General features: G+C 46.2%; 1 long non-coding RNA gene across 1 annotated transcript; it reads right to left on the bottom strand.

Annotated features, from left to right (window-relative positions):
* Nucleotides 1–585: 585 nt before the first annotated feature.
* On the bottom strand, nt 586–5,438 carry LOC138497295 (uncharacterized). Its single transcript, XR_011278560.1, has 2 exons — nt 3,386–5,438; nt 586–967 (listed from the first exon to the last, which is right to left on the bottom strand). It is a non-coding gene; the product is annotated as an uncharacterized lncRNA (long non-coding RNA).
* Nucleotides 5,439–18,745: the final 13,307 nt, after the last annotated feature.

The raw sequence follows: 18,745 nt of genomic DNA, 5'->3' as shown, positions 1-18,745 counted from the left end.
TGTGTTTGGTTCACCGGGCTCTCATGGGGGTGGGGGTTGACTATATATAGGAAAAATGTGTCCGCTATTGCCTGATGCGTGACTTGCGCTCGGGGACAGCAGGCACGGGGGGGGCTGAGCTTTCTCGGTGGCAGCAGCCCAATTGTGGAACAACCTGTTGGACCATCTTGAATTTAGGAGGTCTCTGAAAACCTTTCTATTTTATATCAAAATGAGTTGATCCATACCGTGGTTTCCCAGAGCCAAGATGCCTTTAGGTGCTAGTGCACTTTATACATGTTTATAACATAACATAACTACGGTCACATGACTGTTCATTCTGTGCGTGGCAGCGTCCGCTGCTGCGGTGTCCGCGTACAATGCTACAAACTCAAAGGCCAAATACTGTTTTTTGGCTATCCAAATTGGTATATATGTCTTGCAGTTTGAAGACTTTTTTTGTTAGGGTGAATATTGTGACCAATGAAAACAGTCCAACGTTTCTGAAAAGGGTTTCTTGCTGAATCACTAGTGCAAGTACAATGAAGATTACCCCTGCTTATAACGCAGGGAGTCTTGATTCTATTAAAGACAGGAAGGCGACCATTATGCTTCATCTTCATTTATTTCCTCTCTCCAGCAGTTTCAACAATAACACAAATTTCAACTTTTCCTTTTATTAAAAGAAACATTATTATTATTTCTTGTTTTACTTTTTCAAATCAAAACTACGTTTCCCTTCAGTCCTAGGCCACCAGTAGTCCCAGAGTCCTGGCCACATGACCTTAGTCCACTCACTTCCTGTCCTCTCACTCTTATTGACTGCTTTGCAACTGTAATCCAACTGGAACTGAACTTTCAACTAGACCAACATAGTCTCTGTACTTTCAATAACTCTGGTGATCTGCTCTTCCGCATTCCAACTTGCGGTCTTGCTCACAACCTCCCGCTTTCTTCCAGGGTGATCAACTGTTCTTTTGATCCTCTCCTAATGAAGGAAACAATAGATCATGTTAGGGAGGCGGATACACACCCTATTCTGGGAGAACGTTTAATGTAAGCACACTGCTATGAGACAACATGACATTGTTATGCATCAAAATTAACTCTCCCGTGTATCTAGGGCGGGAAAGTAATGCTCGCTTCCCTGTCTTTAATAGAATCAAGACTCCCTGCGCTATTAGCAGGGGTAATCTTCATTCTATGTCAAGACAGAGGCGAGCTTTATGCTTGTTCAAACCTTCTTACCACTCACTCCGCTACTGCATGAGCAGGTTTAAAGTAGAATGTTTTAAAAGTGGTATCACTAGCCCAATCGGCCGCTCTTAGAATATCTTGTAAAGTCGCGCCCTGAGCCAGCGCCTTTGAAGCTATCGCGCCCCTAACAGAGTGCACTCCAAACTTGGTCATATTTATTCCTGCTAAGTGCATCACTTCTCTGACCCATCTTGTTATGTTGGCTGTTGCTACGCCCTTGTGTGGCTTTCTACACACTATAAGCAACTGGGTCGTCCCCATTGGCCTCAGCTCTGCTGTCCTACTCTCATATTCTCTTATGCATGACACTACACACCACTTAAGGTGATCTTGCATATATGGATAAACAATCGTCGAAGAGTCTGTCTTCGTTCTCCTGACTAGAGTAAAAGTCCCTCCTTCTGGCCCATATATCTTCCTATTGACATCTAATGCTCTGACGTCTGCTACTCTTCTACCTGACACCATGCACAATAGCATCGTCAATTTTCCTGACAGTTGCTCCAATGACAGGTACTTGTTTCCTGGCCAGTCTGCTAGCAGCTTCAGCACTACTGCTACGTCCCATAATGAGTCATACTTCGGCTGTGGCAGTTTTCTAAATTGTGTTCCTTTGAGCAAACGGATCACTGCTATGTTCTCTCCTAGTGGTAAGCCTTCTATTGGTGTGTGACCCGCTGATATCGCTGATCTGTACACCCCAATTGTTCTATAGGCTTTCCCGTCTTGAAGTAGCTCTGCTAGAAAGTTCAGTATCTCCACTAAAGGGGCTGAAACGGGATGAACACCTCTCCTTTTGCACCGTCGCGACCATCTGTTCCAAGCTGTGTCGTAGCTCCTTCTAGTCGATGGTGTCCATGACTCTGTGATAAGGCTAGCAGCCTGTGCCGAAATTCCAGGAAGGTTCCAGCATCTCCTGCTATCCTGCACACCATCAGCGGGAGAATCCCCCTCACTCTCAGAGCATGATACGACCCAGCTGGGTCTGTGAGGTTTTCTCCTGGTGGTAGAATTCTTGGGTAGTCTGTCACTAGCTCCATGAGAGCTGGAAACCAAACTTGTGATTTCCATAACAGGGCCACTAATATCAGTGTCGCTGCCTTCCTGCGTACCTTTGTTAGCACTCTGCTCATCATCATGAATGGCGGAAATGCGTAGTGTACCCCTCTTCTCCAGTCTTGCAGCAATGCATCTACCCCTGTCGCTGTCGGGTCCAGTCTCCAGCTGAAATACTTGCTCTTCTGAGCGTTCAGTCTGGACGCAAACAGATCTATTTGTATTGGTCCCCAGATCGCTTCTATTTGCTGAAATATCTCCTTGTCCAACATCCAGTCGCTGGAATCTGCTAAGTGTCTGGAGTTGCAGACCGCTACTACATCCCGCAAACCCAGAAGATATTCTGAAACTACTGATGTCCCCGATTCTAGGCAGCAATGCCAGAAGTCCTTGGCTATTTCCGCTAATAATCTGGACTTCGTGTCTCCTAAATGATTGATGTATCTGACCGCTGACATGTTGTCCATTTCCAGCAGGATACATGAATTCACCTTGTCTTTCGAGAAGGCCTTGATCGCAAAGGATCCGCCTAATAGTTCCAGTCAGTTGATGTGTAGCTTGAGTTCTTCCGAACTCCACTTGCCCCTGTCTGCAGTTCTCTGCAGCCAGCTCCCCAGCCCACTCTGCTGGCATCCGATTCTATCACTATGTAGGGCTGGTCGCCAAATATGGCTCTCACGTTCCAAGCTTCCATGTTCTGTAACCACCATTCTAGTTCCATCTTGGACTCTGGATCTAAAGGTACTAGTTGGCGGTAGACTACCCAGCTGTTCATTTCCTTTAAATGTATCACTGGCCTTACTTTCTCTTTCCTGTGTACCAGGAACATATTGCTTTTAAACTTTGGAGTTGTCTTGCAAGGTTCTATAGCTTGCTTCATTGCTAGGCTATGTAGCTCTGTGTGCAATGTTTCCCTCTCTGATTGTGTAGGGTACAATGGGCAGGGTTTTTGGGATTGGATTGGGGTCTCTGTAAACTCTATGTGTAGGCCTCTGGCGGTCTGCAATACCCAAGCGTCGCTGGAAAGCGCGCGCCAGTTCCCTCAGAATCTCGCTGTTCTCCCCCCTTCTGGCGGATATGTGCGGTTCCTCACCTGTGTGGAAGTTCTTTCCTCTTCCTTGACCTCTGCTTCGCCTTCCTCTTGGGAAACGGCCTCTTGGCGGAAAGAAGGTGTCTGGTTGTTTGTTCTCCCAATATTGGGCTCTGTTGGACTGAGGCCTCCTGGCGGTTTGATAGCGTACGGTCGATTGGTCTCTGTACCGACCGGTCCCGCCAACAACTCTTCCGGGGAATATTTTTTTTATAAAGGCTTGCACCTTCTCCAGGGAAGTATAGGTTCTGACAAATCGCCCCATCTCCTTCCGGAAGGTCTACCCGAATAACAGTCCCTGGGCTGCTTTGCCCGCTTCGTAGGATGCCAATTCCCCTAGTTTGGGGTCTATTTTAAGGAGCAGTCCTCTCCTGCGCTCGGAGGAGATGACGCAGTTGGTGTTTCCTAGAAGGCAAACTGCTCTCTGGAAGCAGTTAGCAAGAACTTCTGGGTCTATTTCCTCCCCTGTGTCCTTCGCTCGCTTGGCCAAATCCATGATTTTTGCCAGTGGTCCCGCTAAATCTACAACCTTTTCTTGGCAACTTCGCCATTACCGGTCAATCCCTTTTCTGGGATCTCTGCTGGTCTTTGCCACGAAGGCCAACATCTTCGGGTCCAGCTCTGGGGCCTCTGCCACCTTCCCTGGCAGTTCAGGCTTCGGGCATTCTCCCCTCATCCTTTGCTCACTTCTTTTTCTAGTGCTTTTTGCATTCTTTGGGTCATGTAATTATTGACCCTCGGAGATGGCAACCACTCTGAAGACTTTGGATTACGGATGTCCTCTGGGTGGAACATGTCCGCTGTCTCTTCATCTTCTATATTGTTGAGCTTTCTCAACCTTTTCTTTGGCGGAGGCTGTATCTCTGCTTCTCCCTCTTTGTCGACCTCCTCTTGCGAGGAACCCGGAGACCCGGAGGGTTCCTCTTCGGGGAGACTTTCCTCATCGTTGCCCATATTATCTTCCCCTGGGTAGGGGGTCTTCACGCTTGGCACTCCCGACTTAATGAAGAATGCGTCTCGCAATCTGTTGAATGTGTCGGTAACCTCAGGGGCCTTTAAGTTTGCCCCGTCTGTCTGGCCCAGGGGGTAAGAAGAGTTCTTGCTCTTCCAGGCCTTTGTACACCCCTGTGGGTCCTCTGTCGTGACCCTTGTGGACGTGCTGGGTGCTTGTCTCATTCTGGCTCAGGAACAATTTGATTGTTTCCAACCTGTCTTGGAGGGGCTTCACCCCTTGAGCCACTGCCTCAATTGAGCCAGCACCTCTTTCAAACTGTGGGTTACATCTTCAGAATAGGCTCCCTCCTCCTCGCTCCATTCAAATTCTGCCATGTCTTTGTGCTGTTAAGTGCCTTATGAATACCTTTGCAGGTGTAGAGGCACGTCCACTAGCTCACTTTGCTGAAGTAGAGGCTGCACCCTGGTCTGCAAAGCAGACTTCTTAATCGTGGTGAGACTAGCAGGCTTCTTAATCGTGGTGAGGCTGCTATATACCAGCTTAATAGCTGGTCCCTTTTTATAATGTAGCCTTTAATGCTGGATTTGATCCGTGGATGTACGAGCACCCTGAAATCAAAATTCGAACTCTGGAGTTATCCGACGTATGAGACGAGGAAAGCGTTATGATCTGCTTTCCTCGTTCGCTTAGGCCCCTCCCCCTCGAGGGTGGGGGCTCTTGCTCTTTCCAACGAGCTTTGCCCTCTGAATGACACTTCCGTGTCTGAGGGGAGTAGTTCCGCCCCCACAAAGGTGGGGGCCGCTTACACCGCCTCACGGGGAGCATTATTCTGCGCTCGCGGGGCTTAGCTCTGCCCCCACAAGTGTGGGGGCTGTTCCCTTTGGCGCATGCCGTGCACGTCTTCGCTTCAGCTTCTGTGGATGAGGTCGGCGAGCCCCGAACATGCCGAAAGTGCGGCACGGGCCGCCGGCTCCTCTAAAGTATCAATGTGCGCGCTAATATTCTATATTCACTAGCTCTCAGGCACACGTAAATAAGCACTTATTAACACTTTTAGATGTTCAAGCTACGCAGCTAAGAATAGGAGTACTTATCTTTTGAAGAGCAGGAAAAGAAGAGGGAGAGGACAGGAAGTGAATGGACTAAGGTCACGTGGCCAGGACTCTGGGACTACTGGTGGCCTAGGACTGAAGGGAAAAGTAGTTTTCATTTGAAAAAGTTAAAATTAAAAAAAAAGTTTCCTTTATTAAAAGGAAAGTTGAAATTTGTGTTATTGTTGAAACTGCTGGAGAGAGCAGATAAATGAAGATGAAGCATAATGCTCACCTCCATCTTCACATAGCTGATTCATGGAATTATTTGTGCCGAAAAACAGGGATTTGTGCGCCAATCTGCCGGCAAATCCCTGTTTAACAAATGGGGATTTGCGGGCAGAATGGTGCACAAATCCACGTTTTTCGACGCAAATAATTCCATGAATCAGCCCAAGAATTGGTTAAAGGCCATACTCATGACCAATTTTCAAAACTGTCATCCAGCCCACCCCACGCTCCCTTCCCCCCACCCAAATGTTGAGACTGGCTTCGCCCTTGCATAAGACCCTCCTCTCAAGTGCCACGATAGTCTCGTCCATGAGAGAGAAAATAACTCTTTTCAGACCTAAAAGCGAATTGCGTGTTAAAGGGGCTTGAAAGAAACGTAAACGGGAACTGGTAGGATATGAACGAGTAGTTCACACAGTGAAACAAACTCCTTTATTGGACTATGGTAAACTAGCACTAAAAAGGGATACCGTAATTTAAAAGAATGCGCGTGAGTTCGTCTGCAATCCCGTGTGTATAAGAAATTGAGACTCTTACATTTCAGATGCATTTGCTGTGCGGTGCGTTTTTCAGATACTTCATAGAAACAGGAAACTGGCAGTAGTTTGGGGAAACCTGAGATCACTCGACTTTATATCGGTTTTTGCAAACTTTGCACATTCAGCCTAACACTCTCTTTTTAGATGTGGTATTCTGTTGAATGGTGCCTCGCCCAATCTGCTGCTGAAAGCAAGCGATAGGCTGATGAGTAAAACACGTGTGAACGGAGGGAAGCGCTAGGCACATTCGCAGCGGTGTGCTGCTGAAATTCCCAAGCCCTGATCCGAGCTGACCGCATCCGGCCGCCATTATTGACAAGTAACCAAACGTCAAAAACAGGCAAACCTCGAAGGGGATCGGCCTGCGAAACGAAACGGGATGGTTTGTTTGTTTGTTTATTTATTTATTATGTGTTAAGCGTGCCACACTCAAAGGTATCTGGGCGCAATACAAGACAACTTAAATACAAGAACATGTCAGTCAATTCAAAAGGGAACAGGAGTACATAACAATGAAGTACATAGAAGCAGGTCTCTGAATGGAAGGCAAACTGAGACTACAGAGTATGCATTTACATGACAAACATAAGAGGAAGTAAACAACAGGAGAAGTAGTAAGTGCATGTTAGTAGCATGGACTGGGTGGCTGGCTTACAAGCTCCAGAAGATGGGACAGAGGCATCATTGGTGTGGAGCCATTTTTTAGTGTTGGATCTAAAGCTATGGAAGGTTTGTAATGCAGAATGTCGCATACCTTGCGGGAATGAGGGAGTTTTCGATGGTTACCTAGGACGTCACTGGAGGCATTTTGTTTCTTAAAACAGTTTATTTATTTATTTGCATTTATAGAGCGCACAACTGCCCCCAGGCATCGCAGCGCTATACAAGAAGGCTTACTTGGTTACATAAGTGCTTGCGAAGACATCCAAATATACATGTTACATAGCCCATGTATCGGGGTGCAGCCTAGTTGATTACATAGTGCTTGCACAAAACATACAGTTTGCGTAACCCATTTTACAGGTTAGCAGCCACATACAATATGCAAAAGTCTAAATAGGTGGCACAGACATGTTGATCAACCCATGCTTGTATGGTGGGAGCATCATATAGTGCGTCAGATCAGGAAGCAGACATGTGTACAGCCCCATGTGGCAGGGCGGCAGCAGCATGCAATCGCAAGGTCAAGTTTGGTGACATAGATATGTTGCTCAGCCCCTTCTTGTAGGGTGGCAGCAACATATGAATGCAGGGGTCAGGTAGGATGGCCCAGGCATGCTGCCCAGCCCCATGTTGCAGGGCGGCAGCAGCATGCAAGGGCAATGTCAAAGTTAATGGCACAGATATGTTGTCCAGCCCCTTCTTGTAAAGTGGCTGCAGCATATGAATGCGGGTCAGGTAAGGTGGTGCAGACATACTGCTCGGCCACATGTTGCCGGCGGCAGTAGTATACAAATGTGGTAAGAATCGGTGGGCACGGAATGTTGGCCATCCCCCTTCTTATAGGGTGGCGGCAGCAAACGGGTGTAAAGTCTGTGTGGCATAGACATGCAGCCCACCCCTTATATATAGCAGGGCGGCAGCAGTGTGCTGATGCTTTTTTGTTTTTATTTTTGGTGGGGGGAGAACAATACACACATACAAGCAGCCATAGGGGTGGAGGCGGGCGACATACACAGGTGACCATGGGGTGGGGGCGACCAACACGCACATACAGGTGACCATGGGGTGGGGGCGAGCAACACACACGTTTGATTGTTTTTATTATTTGTAATGCGCACCTAACCCAAGGGTAACAAGGCGCAGGAGCAACAAGAGGATTGCATAGCTTAGGTTACATAAGGCACTTTGGATAGAGTCCAACTATGGTTACAGTAATGGACACATGGACAACATTGACAACAGGTACGATAAGTGAAGGTTATCCTAGGACAATTTACATATAGAGAGAATAGTTACAATAGCACACTTTACATATATTAAAATAAAATATTCACAATTTACAGGTTTTGTGTTGTATCAAATCAGCAGAGCGGAGGAAATGCCAGTACATTCGTTATCGTGTTCCTTAATCCATTGGATAAGATTAGACCTAAATTGTAGGTAAGGACGGTCTTCTCTTAGGGAAGGCGGTAGTGAGTTCCAGTGTAATGATGCTTTGACAGGGAAGCTGCTTCCTCCGGTCAAAGTACGTTTGAATCTTGGCACCAGTAGTAGGTTGGCATTAGCCTTTCTGGAATGGCGGTGAGATACCCGTCTAGTGAATCTCCTTATAAGGTATTAAGGGGCAGAGTCGTGGAGGCATTTGTGAGTCAGAGAGACAGATTTAAGGAAAATCTTGTCTTTCGTGGAGAGCCAATTGACAAATCTTCTAGTGTCTGAAATGTGGGCTTTCTTCAGGAGACTTAGGGCTGCTCTTAGAGCATTATTTTGCAAGATTTGAATGTTATTTGTAATGTATTTATTTCTCCCTACATAAAGGGCGTTACAATAGTCCAACTTGAACAGGATCAGAGTTCTAGCCAAGGTGATACAATTGTTAGAGGAGAGGAAGGGTTTGGCTGCTCTGGTAAATTTGCAAGTATAGGAGGTGACGGAGGCCATTGCGTTTACCTGTTTTTTGAATGATTATGTGGAGTCTAGATGGAAGCCAAGAGTTTTTTAACCTCCTTAGTCACAGCAATAATAGTGTTGTCAATTTCGAATGAGGAGTAGTTTTGGCCTAGTTTGTTGAGATTAGCTGTTGTGCCTAGGATGAGGATTTCTGTTTTGTCATCATTCAGGCATAGTCCATGTGAGGTCATCCATGCCTGGATGATGCGGTACACTCTGTTTACAAAGGCCAAATCCTTGTCATAATCCCCAGTCAGCGGGATGAGGATCTGAGTATTATCGCGTAGTTCGTGTAGGTGATACCCAGACCATTGAGATCATCGAAAAGAGGCTTTGTGAAGATGTTGTACAGGCTGGGGGTGACACAAGAGCCCTGTGGCACACCGCATGTAATGGGCATAGGGTCAGCAGCTGCTAGCGGGGATAAGACTTGCATTGTTCTGTTATTGAGGAAGCACTGAATCCAGTCTATTGCCTCTTGGGAGAAGTGAGCGGCCGACTCAAGGTGGTTGCACAGGATCTCATGGTCGATCAAGTCAAATGCTGCTGAGAGATCAAGGAGCAGCAGTAGTGCTGTCTTGCCCTCTTCTCTCAACTCATCTATTTGTGTCTTAAGGTCGACCAGAGCGGTCTCGATTCCATGTTGGGGTCTGAAACCTGACTGCCGGATTCCTAGGAGGTGGTTGTGTTCTAAGTATTGTTGGATGTGTAGGTATGCCATTTTGTCGAGGATTTTGAGTAGGAATGGCACTGTGGTGATAGGGCGGTAATTGGTGGGGATGGAAGGATCTAGGTTTTGTTTTTTGAGGAGTGGGAGGACCCAGGAGTGTTTCAAGTTGTTAGGTATAGTGCCTGAGGTGAAGGATGCATTTATTAATTTGGTGATAAAAGGTGAAAGTTTGCGAGCTGCATCTTTTATGAGTTGTGCTGGGCATAAGTCACCATGGCAGTTCGACGGTTTGAGAGTGAGGATGACTTTTTCAACCTCTTTGATGTGAACTTTGCGAAAGTTGAAGTGGGGAGTGGTCTCATGAGGTGGAGTCAGGATAGATTGTGGCGCTGTCGAATTGGTGTTACTAGATTTGGAAGTGGTGAGAAGGGTGTCCTTTTTGTTGTTAATCTTAGTTTGCAATGTTATAACTTTGTTGGCCAAGGCATTTTGAATGCCTGTGCACCAATTTTTATCTTTGAGGCAAAAGTCTGGAATTTGGATGGGGGATTCTACCTCTTTCAGAATTGCAAGAAGCTCTTTGGTATTAGACTTGACTTGAATAATTCGGAGGTTGTAGGAAGTTTGTTGTTTGACAGAGATAGTTTCTTTTTTGTAGAGGGACGCTTGCTTACTTAGGTTATTCTTATTAATCTCTGATGGATCAAGTCTCCATATTTTTTCACAGCGACGTTTCTCTTGTCTGATTACTTTTAATTGTGGAGAGAACCTACTGGCGACCATAGGGTGGGCGCAACACACATACCGGCGACCATGGGGGGGGACGAGCAACACACACATACAGGCGACCATGGGGTGGGGGGATAAGCAACACACACATACCGGCGACCATAGGGTGGGGGCAACACACACATACAGGCGACCATGGGGTGGTGGGGTGAGCAACACACACATACTGGCGACCATAGGGTGGGGGCAACACACACATACCGGTGACCATGGGGTGGGGGCAACACACACACATACCGGCGACCATAGGGTGGGGGCAACACACACATACCGGTGACCATGGGGTGGGGGCAACACACACATACAGGCAACCATGGGTGGGGGGGGTGAGCTACACATGTTGATAGATCTTTGGACACGGACTGGCAGCAGCAAGATTTTAAAGATACTACAGTGCATATTTGATGGTACGGTAATAAATGCGTTTTTTGGCAAAAATTATATATTAAGGTACGGATAGCTGTGGCACATTGAAGATAGTCGATGAAGGCAGTTCGTGGCTACCCATGGTTAGGATCAGCTGGTTACTGTTATTGACGAAAGTTTGGCAAATCTAGCGTAGTGAAGGACCTGTGGCAGGGTGGCAGAGTCAGGCAGCTTTTCGAAGGGATGGTATCGGTCAGGCATCGGCATCCCGGCAAGACAGGGAAAGGCAGGACCCTTCCTCACGGCCCTTCTCCTGAGGCCCGGCATTGTCTCCCGGCTACGTTGTTCCTGGGGATTCGTTACGCCATGCAGCCAATCAGCAGGCTGCATGGTGTGGGGCCTCTCCAGGCAGCTTCGTAGGGCCAGGCTGGATGGACAAAGCTGGCGGACATATTTTTCAGGGTTGTTGGGCCACAGGGACCCATGGTAGTGGAGGCAGGTGCAGGTCATGTACCCCGATGGAGTGGGGGCACAACCTGCGGCTTCGGCTAACACCAGAGAAATGTATGCCTAATGCCATAGGGGGGGGCACCAATATGGCATTTCACAAGGGCTAAGCAGTGTTACACCTATAGCTTCGAGCAAAAGGAGAATGGAGTCTTGGAAGATAATGTGCTGTAACGTAAAGGAGGTTTGTATGCTGTAATTTTGCCGGCCTCTTGGCGCTATGCCATGTGTCACCTTTGGCAATTTACAGTATAGCTTCACCTGTACATCCATGTATTGGGAGTATGGAGGAAAATTTGGAAATTAAAATTGTATGCATTCCCTGTGCCTGGCACTGCAGTATTATAGTGACTAGGTCCTGTGACATGCCATGATTAAACAGCGTTGCTTGTTTATGCGAGGCAGACACTGTAGGGCGTACTGCACATGTCTTTGCAATGAAAGCTTCTCGCCTAGCTTGTTGGGATGCTCACTTTCTCATGTCTCGCTTCTGACGTGTTTCCCTTTTGGCATAGAAAAGCAGGATCTAGGCTCTCTCTTTCTTACGAAAAGTGGTACAGAAGAGCAGACATCATGATGTTGCTAACGCTTTTGCTTCCCTCAAAGCATATGGGAATCTTTAAGGAGTCTGGGCACCTTGACTAACTGAGTTACGACAGGATGATCTCACTGATAACAATGGCTTACGTGAAAGAGCGCAGCTGGTGTCAAAGGCTGATAAAATGAGGCTTTGTTCTTTGCTAGCATGATAAATTTAGTGCTCAACCATTACTTGTTGGGACCACCCCTCACATTGGAAAGCATGACCCCTGGTGGGCTTAAAGGCCATAGGGCTCGGAGGGAAGGAAACACTTGAAACTTTGTGTCTCATGTTGCTGTTGGGGTGGTGCTGTCTGCGCCAGCTTCCTACTAATGAAGTGTTCACCAATCCACCAGAGTCCTGAGTGATCCTTTTTCCTCATCAAGATCGGTGCTGTTAGATGTTGGATTCCCACTGCTCTGCTGCCAGGTCCGGGGGTCGGCAGGCGCACTTCCCAGTGATCCCCGTGGGCCAAGAGAGACGATTTCACCAGAGGGATGAACTGGCCAGAGTGCTTGGAGGACCAAGAAGGGCGGCCAGAGCACGGAACCGTGTCAATGTACTGCCATGTCTTGTATGGTGGGATCTGAAACGGGAGGTTGATGTTTGTCTCTGGCCTCTAGAAAACTGAACTTGAATAATCTGAAATCGGGTGTGGTTATCCAAGGATACAGCAAAGAAAGTATCCTTGCTATAGGACTAGTTATCTGAATAAGGAGATGACAAAAGTGGTTGGTCACTTCATTTTAAAAGCAGTGCATCCATGCTCCCTACTAACTTAAAGAGAACATGAGACCACTGTGTTGGTCAGAGTAGTTTAGGACCAATCAGGGATTAGGGTGAATGTGTTCTGGATGAGTGCAGAGAAAATATTTTGGATGAGACCCCCATGATTCTCTTGTCTTAACCCATACCTTGTCACTTGAAACCCTAAATATGCAACTCAGATTGCGATCCCCACTTTCATTTCACACTCTTTTCTATCTAGTACGGGAGCTGTAATCGGCTGTGTTTCCACTGATTATGGTCTTGTATTTGACTTTTACCCACTTGTGTCTCTGAAAAGCTGAATACAGTTCTGCATTGTGGGTAGCGCAACAGGGATATAAGCTGCAAACCAGCAGTTATGTGAATCTGACCAACACTTACAAGTGTTTCTGAAATTTTTGTATGGGAGGAGGAACAGAGGCTAGGCTGGGTGTCAGACCTGAATCTCTGGAAGGACGCAGAAGAGTAATTAAGCTAATGAGCCATACCCATACTGCCAGCCACGGACTCAATAGCATCTCAATGCAGACGGAGTTAGTAGCAGACCTGGATCCGTAATAAGCCCCACCTTGTCTTGCCCTCGAGAGAATGGGTTAAGGGCAGCCTAGACAAGTGCTGCTTCCTCCTAAAGAGCGTCCAGCACAATTCAAGTTTACTCACTATTTGACAAAAGGATCTAAGTACTTGGAGCAATGGCACAAATATACACAGACTGAATCACCTAGGCACTTTCCCCAGGAAGGCGCGTTTGACTTAGTCAGGATAACAAATTTACAGAAAGTGCTACCGAAGAAAGGTGAACGTGTACACCAACAGCAATGGGACAGTTATCTTGACTCGTACACCCAAGCCACGAAGAGGCATGCTGAGTTTAAGATACAGGCATTTAAAAGAAACAGGCCTTAAAAGACACTCAAAAGAAGCTGCACGAGCACGTACACGTTTTGAAAACCAAGCAATCAAATCTGCAAGTATGGGCCATAAGGCTGAATACAAACGATTATATCCTGTACTCCAAGGAGAGCCCCATTAAAAGAAAGTCCTAAAGATATTTTGGACATGTATAATCCAGCTATACTCAAGAAAACACCTGACAGGTAAATGGTTAGTCTGGGCTCTTCCTATCTGCCAACCGATCTCCTGTCCACTCCAAAAAATCGTATGGACGACCTGTTGACTCCTAAGCTATTTGCTCAGATCACATACATGTAAATCCCCATCCTCAGGCACGTTTGAAGGGTTTCCAAACACAACGCTCAATAACACTGCTAGTGCATTGCCGCTCAGACAGCTACCGGGAGGGAGAGGTACTATAGTTACTTTACATGCCCCATGCAGCGCTACCGATTTCTTTAACATTGTTTAAAGGTTTTCCAAAGATACGAGAAGACCCTGTTAAGTTTCAGGAGGAATTGCAGGTGATTAATGACTGTTATCACCCCACCTGTGCTGATCTGAATCTGTTGCTACGAGCAGTACTGCCCACAAACACCTTTGCGTTGCTTAAGGTATGCGCAAATTGGCCACCCGAAGAACCGGCTACCGATAAAGATTTGAAAGCATTTACTCATAGGCTGGTACAAACTATTATTCAAATCTGTCCTCGAAAGACCAATTGGTCAAAGATGTATACATGCAGGCAAGCGAAGAGAGAAAATCCAGCAAAATATCTTTAACGTCTGTAGAGATGCTTTGAACAGTATTCTAGGATTGTGTATGTGATGATGTTAGCACAGCAAGCTGTGGTGGCTCAATTTGTGATGGGATTGTAGCTGAAAGTGTCAGAAGGAATTAAGGAAGTATTGGTAGGCTGGGAAGGAAAGGGATTAGCAGATGTTTTGGTGGCAGCAGAGCATTTTCATGAGAAGGTTTAGAGACTAAAGGAATGTACAGAGGACAAGTTAATGGCGTTACAGATACAGAGTTTGCAACCTCCCCAGGGAAGGGGAAGGTTTTGCCCCACTCTTTGAGGGGGAGGGTGGATGGGGAAGAGAGAGAGAGTAGCGCCTAAGTCGTTTGGACCAGGGCAAACTGCTGAAAGGTATTGCACCAACATGTATAGTGACCAATGAAACTATTGTAAAGAGTTCAGACATTGAAAAGATGAGTGTCCACATCGGCCTCAGTATGACGGTCGAGGCGGCCAGCCAACCACGCCAAGGGCGATGGCAAGGTTCCTGCCTTCACTGTCAGTGGTATCGACTTATGTTTAGGATTGCCAAAGGGTCCCTACACTTGTTGCATCGATCAGTTCAATTGATCCTACTGCCCTGTATGTTGACTATATTGTTGCAGGTCAGAAAATGTCATGTCTGTTTGACACAGGAGCATCACGATCCACTTTAAAAGCTTCTGAGTTTTCATGAACGTTGTATTCTGCTGAAGTAGTTAATATGGTGGGCATAGTAGGGAATCCAATACCTCATCCTCAGTCCACTCTCCTTAAGATTACGATAGGTCCCACTTCCGACCAGCTTTCTTGTTGAGACCTTGTTCCCTTGTGAATTTGCTTGGATTAGACTTGTTACAGAAACTGAGCTGCTCTATTTACTGTTCCCCCAGATGGTGTATAACCAGTCAAAATTACACTGAATCCTGCCAAGCCCTCGTCCTGTGTACCACAATATCCCATTTCCCAAAAGGCTGAGGGGGGTATTTGTCCTGTGATAAAATTCCTTCGCCAGCAACGCATTATTGCCCAAACCCGTAGCGCTTGTAATTCTCCTATTTTATAATTTTATTCAGGGTCTGTGCGCAGTTAATGCAGCAGTGCTGCCAGCTTTCCTGGTTGTTCCCAATTCAGGTACAATTTTTTCATGTATTCCGTGTACAGCCAAGTATTTTACAGTTGTGGATTTGTGCTCAGCATATTTCCCTATACCTATATATCCTGACAGTCATTAACATTTTGCATTCATCCATAAATCAACACAGTACACGTTCACAATGCTTCCAATGGGGTACGTGGAAAGCCCTACCTTGTTTCCCAAATTTTGAAGAAAGTTCTGGATTCTGTAATGTTTCGAGGAGGGTAAACGCTGGTGCAATATGTAGATTATTTGCTCCTAGCTTCCTCCTCCTTGTAAGCCTGTGAGAAAGACACACTGGATCAGTTGACAGCGCTCACTGAAAAGGTCACAAGGACAAGTTACAGTTATGTCTGCCAAGTCACTCACCTCTGGATTTGTCTCTCCATTGACAATTAGTCGCTCTGAGGAGGTGGTGCAACTGTGGAAATCAAACACCACTGCTGCTAAGTCCCCATTGCCTGCAGGTTATGGACCTTGCCGCTATCATGTATTGGTCATGCTCTTTGTTACTATGACTTTGATATTTGTGTGGCTGTGGTACTTTCCGAATCTGTAGTTTGGACTGGTAGGTGGATCTGTCAACCATAAAACTGTGAACCAGGGATTTTGCCGCTGGACACTTGGCAAGAGTGGAGGAACTTTGGAATATTGCGATTCGTGGTATAGAATCTATTGTTTTATGACTGAGGACTGCGCCATAGAACAGGCTCAGCCCATGGGTTTTACCTTACCTACTTCAATGAACTAGTAAAGGAACTTTCTCTGCAACCCTCAAACTATTGTCCCGAAGGTGTGGGTCAAACCCAAAAGAGAACCATTGATGACTAGCACATGGGACACAATGGTGTATTATATCTCTGCCAGTATAAATGTTGTTGGAATGTTGATGTATATGCATGTCATGGTTACTGAGTATTTGTTAACAACATGTCACAAAATGGATGGATCTTTAGCCCAACTCTGAGTACACAGTGAAAACACATATTTGCACCTCTCCTGGCAGTGTGTGTGTATCTTTAAAGTGGCCGACTGCTGGGTTTGTGCCCACATGCCCCAGGATTTGTCATCAGGATTCCCTATTGCGTCAATCCCCTTTCATGAGCGGATCTATGTTTGGATCTCAAGTTGGTCCCCCAGTCACAAGGCCCAAAACACTGTATGGATGTTCAATCCCTGTTGGAATTCACAGGTTCTCCAAATTTCCCTGAGCCGAACCTAGTACACTGAAAACCCACTGCCCTCTACCTATCATCTCCGGCGGTGGGTCGCCTGTGTTATACTAACCAAGTGTCTGTGTTCATCGGAACCAGCAGATGCTTTTATTACCTGTCCAGTAACACTAGTGTGGTGATCAATAATGGTACATTCACTTTTGTGGAGATAAGGCATACCTGTGGTTACCCATCAATTGGGGAGGGAGTTGGCACATGGGATATGTTCTGCCTGCAGTGTGTCACACCTCCACATTCTCCGCACAGGCTCACCCTAAGTAAAAGTTTTCATGGGAAGACTTTGTCGAAGGACTGGGTTACCTGATACCTGCACTGGGGATTAAGATAAACAGAAATCGTTTAATGCAGCTTTCACTGTTGGTGGAGCACATTGTCAATGCGACAGCCTCCTCCTTGTCTAGGCTGTCCCGGGAACAGGTAGCCCTCTGAACAATTGTTCTTCAGAACCATAGAGCGTTAGACATGGTTCTGGCCTCCCTGGGAGTTGTCTGTGCAGTCATAAAGAGTGAGTGCTGCACTTTTATACCAGATATGCAAGCAATATTTCTGACATCATTACTCACATTCGGTACAAGTTAAGCCTCCTGCACACTAGGCTGGAGGCATACTGGTCCTTCGAGACATGGATCGAGGGGCAACTGGGATCCCTGAGGGTATCTGTCGGGCAGAGCCTGCTCGTAGTCATTGTCATAATCTTGGGGCTGTCGTGTCTGTCAATGGTGGGCAAAAGCCTTTACTATCGGTTATGTAACACCTGTTCTGAAGTGTCACAACAAGTGCTTTACTGTCATGTTGAAGAAGATATAAAGTGTTATGACCTGATGGAATGTGGTGTTTGTTCCCCTAGAGATGATTGTAATGAGACTGGTGTGAAGGTCTCAGTGGAGGGATACTGTGGAGGAAAATTGGGAAATGAAAATATTATCTAATAATGTTATAGTGACTAGGCCCTGTAATCCACCATGTTTAAACAGCGCTGTCTGCTTATGCCAGGCAGACACTGTAGGATGTACTGTGCATGTCTTTGCAATGAAAGCCTCACGCCTAGCTTGTTGAAATGCTTGCTTTCTCATTTCTCGCTTCTGGCATGTTTCCCTTTTGGCATACTTAAGCGCATTCTAGGCTCTCGCTTTCTTAAGAAAAGCGGCACAGGGGAACGGAAGTCATCATGTTGCTAACGCTCTCACTTGCCTCAAACCATATGGGAATCTTTAAGGAGTGTGGGCACCTTGACTAACTGAGTTACAGCAGGGTGACCTCACTAATTATTTTGGCTTACATGAAAGCTGGTGTCAAAAGATGATCTAATGAGGCTTTTTTTCTTTGCTAGCAGTATGAATTTAGTGTGCAACCATGACCAGTTGGGATAACCCCTTACATTGGAAAGCATGAGCCCTGAATAAAATAAGGAAATATTCGGCCAGTAGTTGGCTGGACAAACAATGGCTCCGTCATGCATTGCAGCCACAGGACAGTAGCTGAAGAGATCACCATTGAGAATGACCTGGCTATGAGGAAAGATATAGGGCCTCTTCACCGACGATGTGGTTTTAATGAGCAAAACACCTCAGAGTCTGAAGAATGCCCTGACTATATTTGACTTTGAATCTAGCAGATTGGGCTAAAGAATGTCATTAAAGCTAAGTAACTCATTTGGTCGACTAAGAAACAGAGAAGGACAGGCCCATATCTGAGATACCTCCAATTAGTTTGAGACAACCATTACGATTGTCCTAGTGTACGAATTGGAGAGAAATGCTTATGGTATAAGCACATTTTTAAGGGTGAACGGAAAATGATATAGGTATGGATATGGAGGTGCTTTAAACTCTTTTGCTAATCGATATAAGGGAAAAGCAATTGCCCAGATCCCAGAAGTCTATCGGGCCAAGGCGCAAACAAAAGACCTATATTAGGGAGAAGTCTGGGGTTCTGGAAACTTTATTTGCTAGATAAAAGAGAACCTAAGCTTCTGAAATCCATGCTAAACTTACACGGCTACACCCCAAGCATCCTCCTATATTTACAATTATGCATAAATGATACAGTATAAGACAGACAACGAAGGAGTTTTATTTTTTGACACAAACTTTGGACCAAATAATGCCTGACTCCATAGAGGGCTGCTTGCAGAGATGTTTTGAACCAGGAGGGGTGGAAGTAAGCTTATATGGTTCAAGTTCATTCGCAAATCATTTATGGACCTGAATTT

Source organism: Ambystoma mexicanum, chromosome 5q, assembly GCF_040938575.1.
Source record: "Ambystoma mexicanum isolate Mex_15411 chromosome 5q, UKY_AmexF1_1, whole genome shotgun sequence".
Classification (NCBI taxonomy): Eukaryota; Metazoa; Chordata; class Amphibia; order Caudata; family Ambystomatidae; genus Ambystoma; species Ambystoma mexicanum.
Note: the sequence above shows the minus strand (reverse complement) of the source record. Positions and strands in the feature narration are given on the sequence as shown.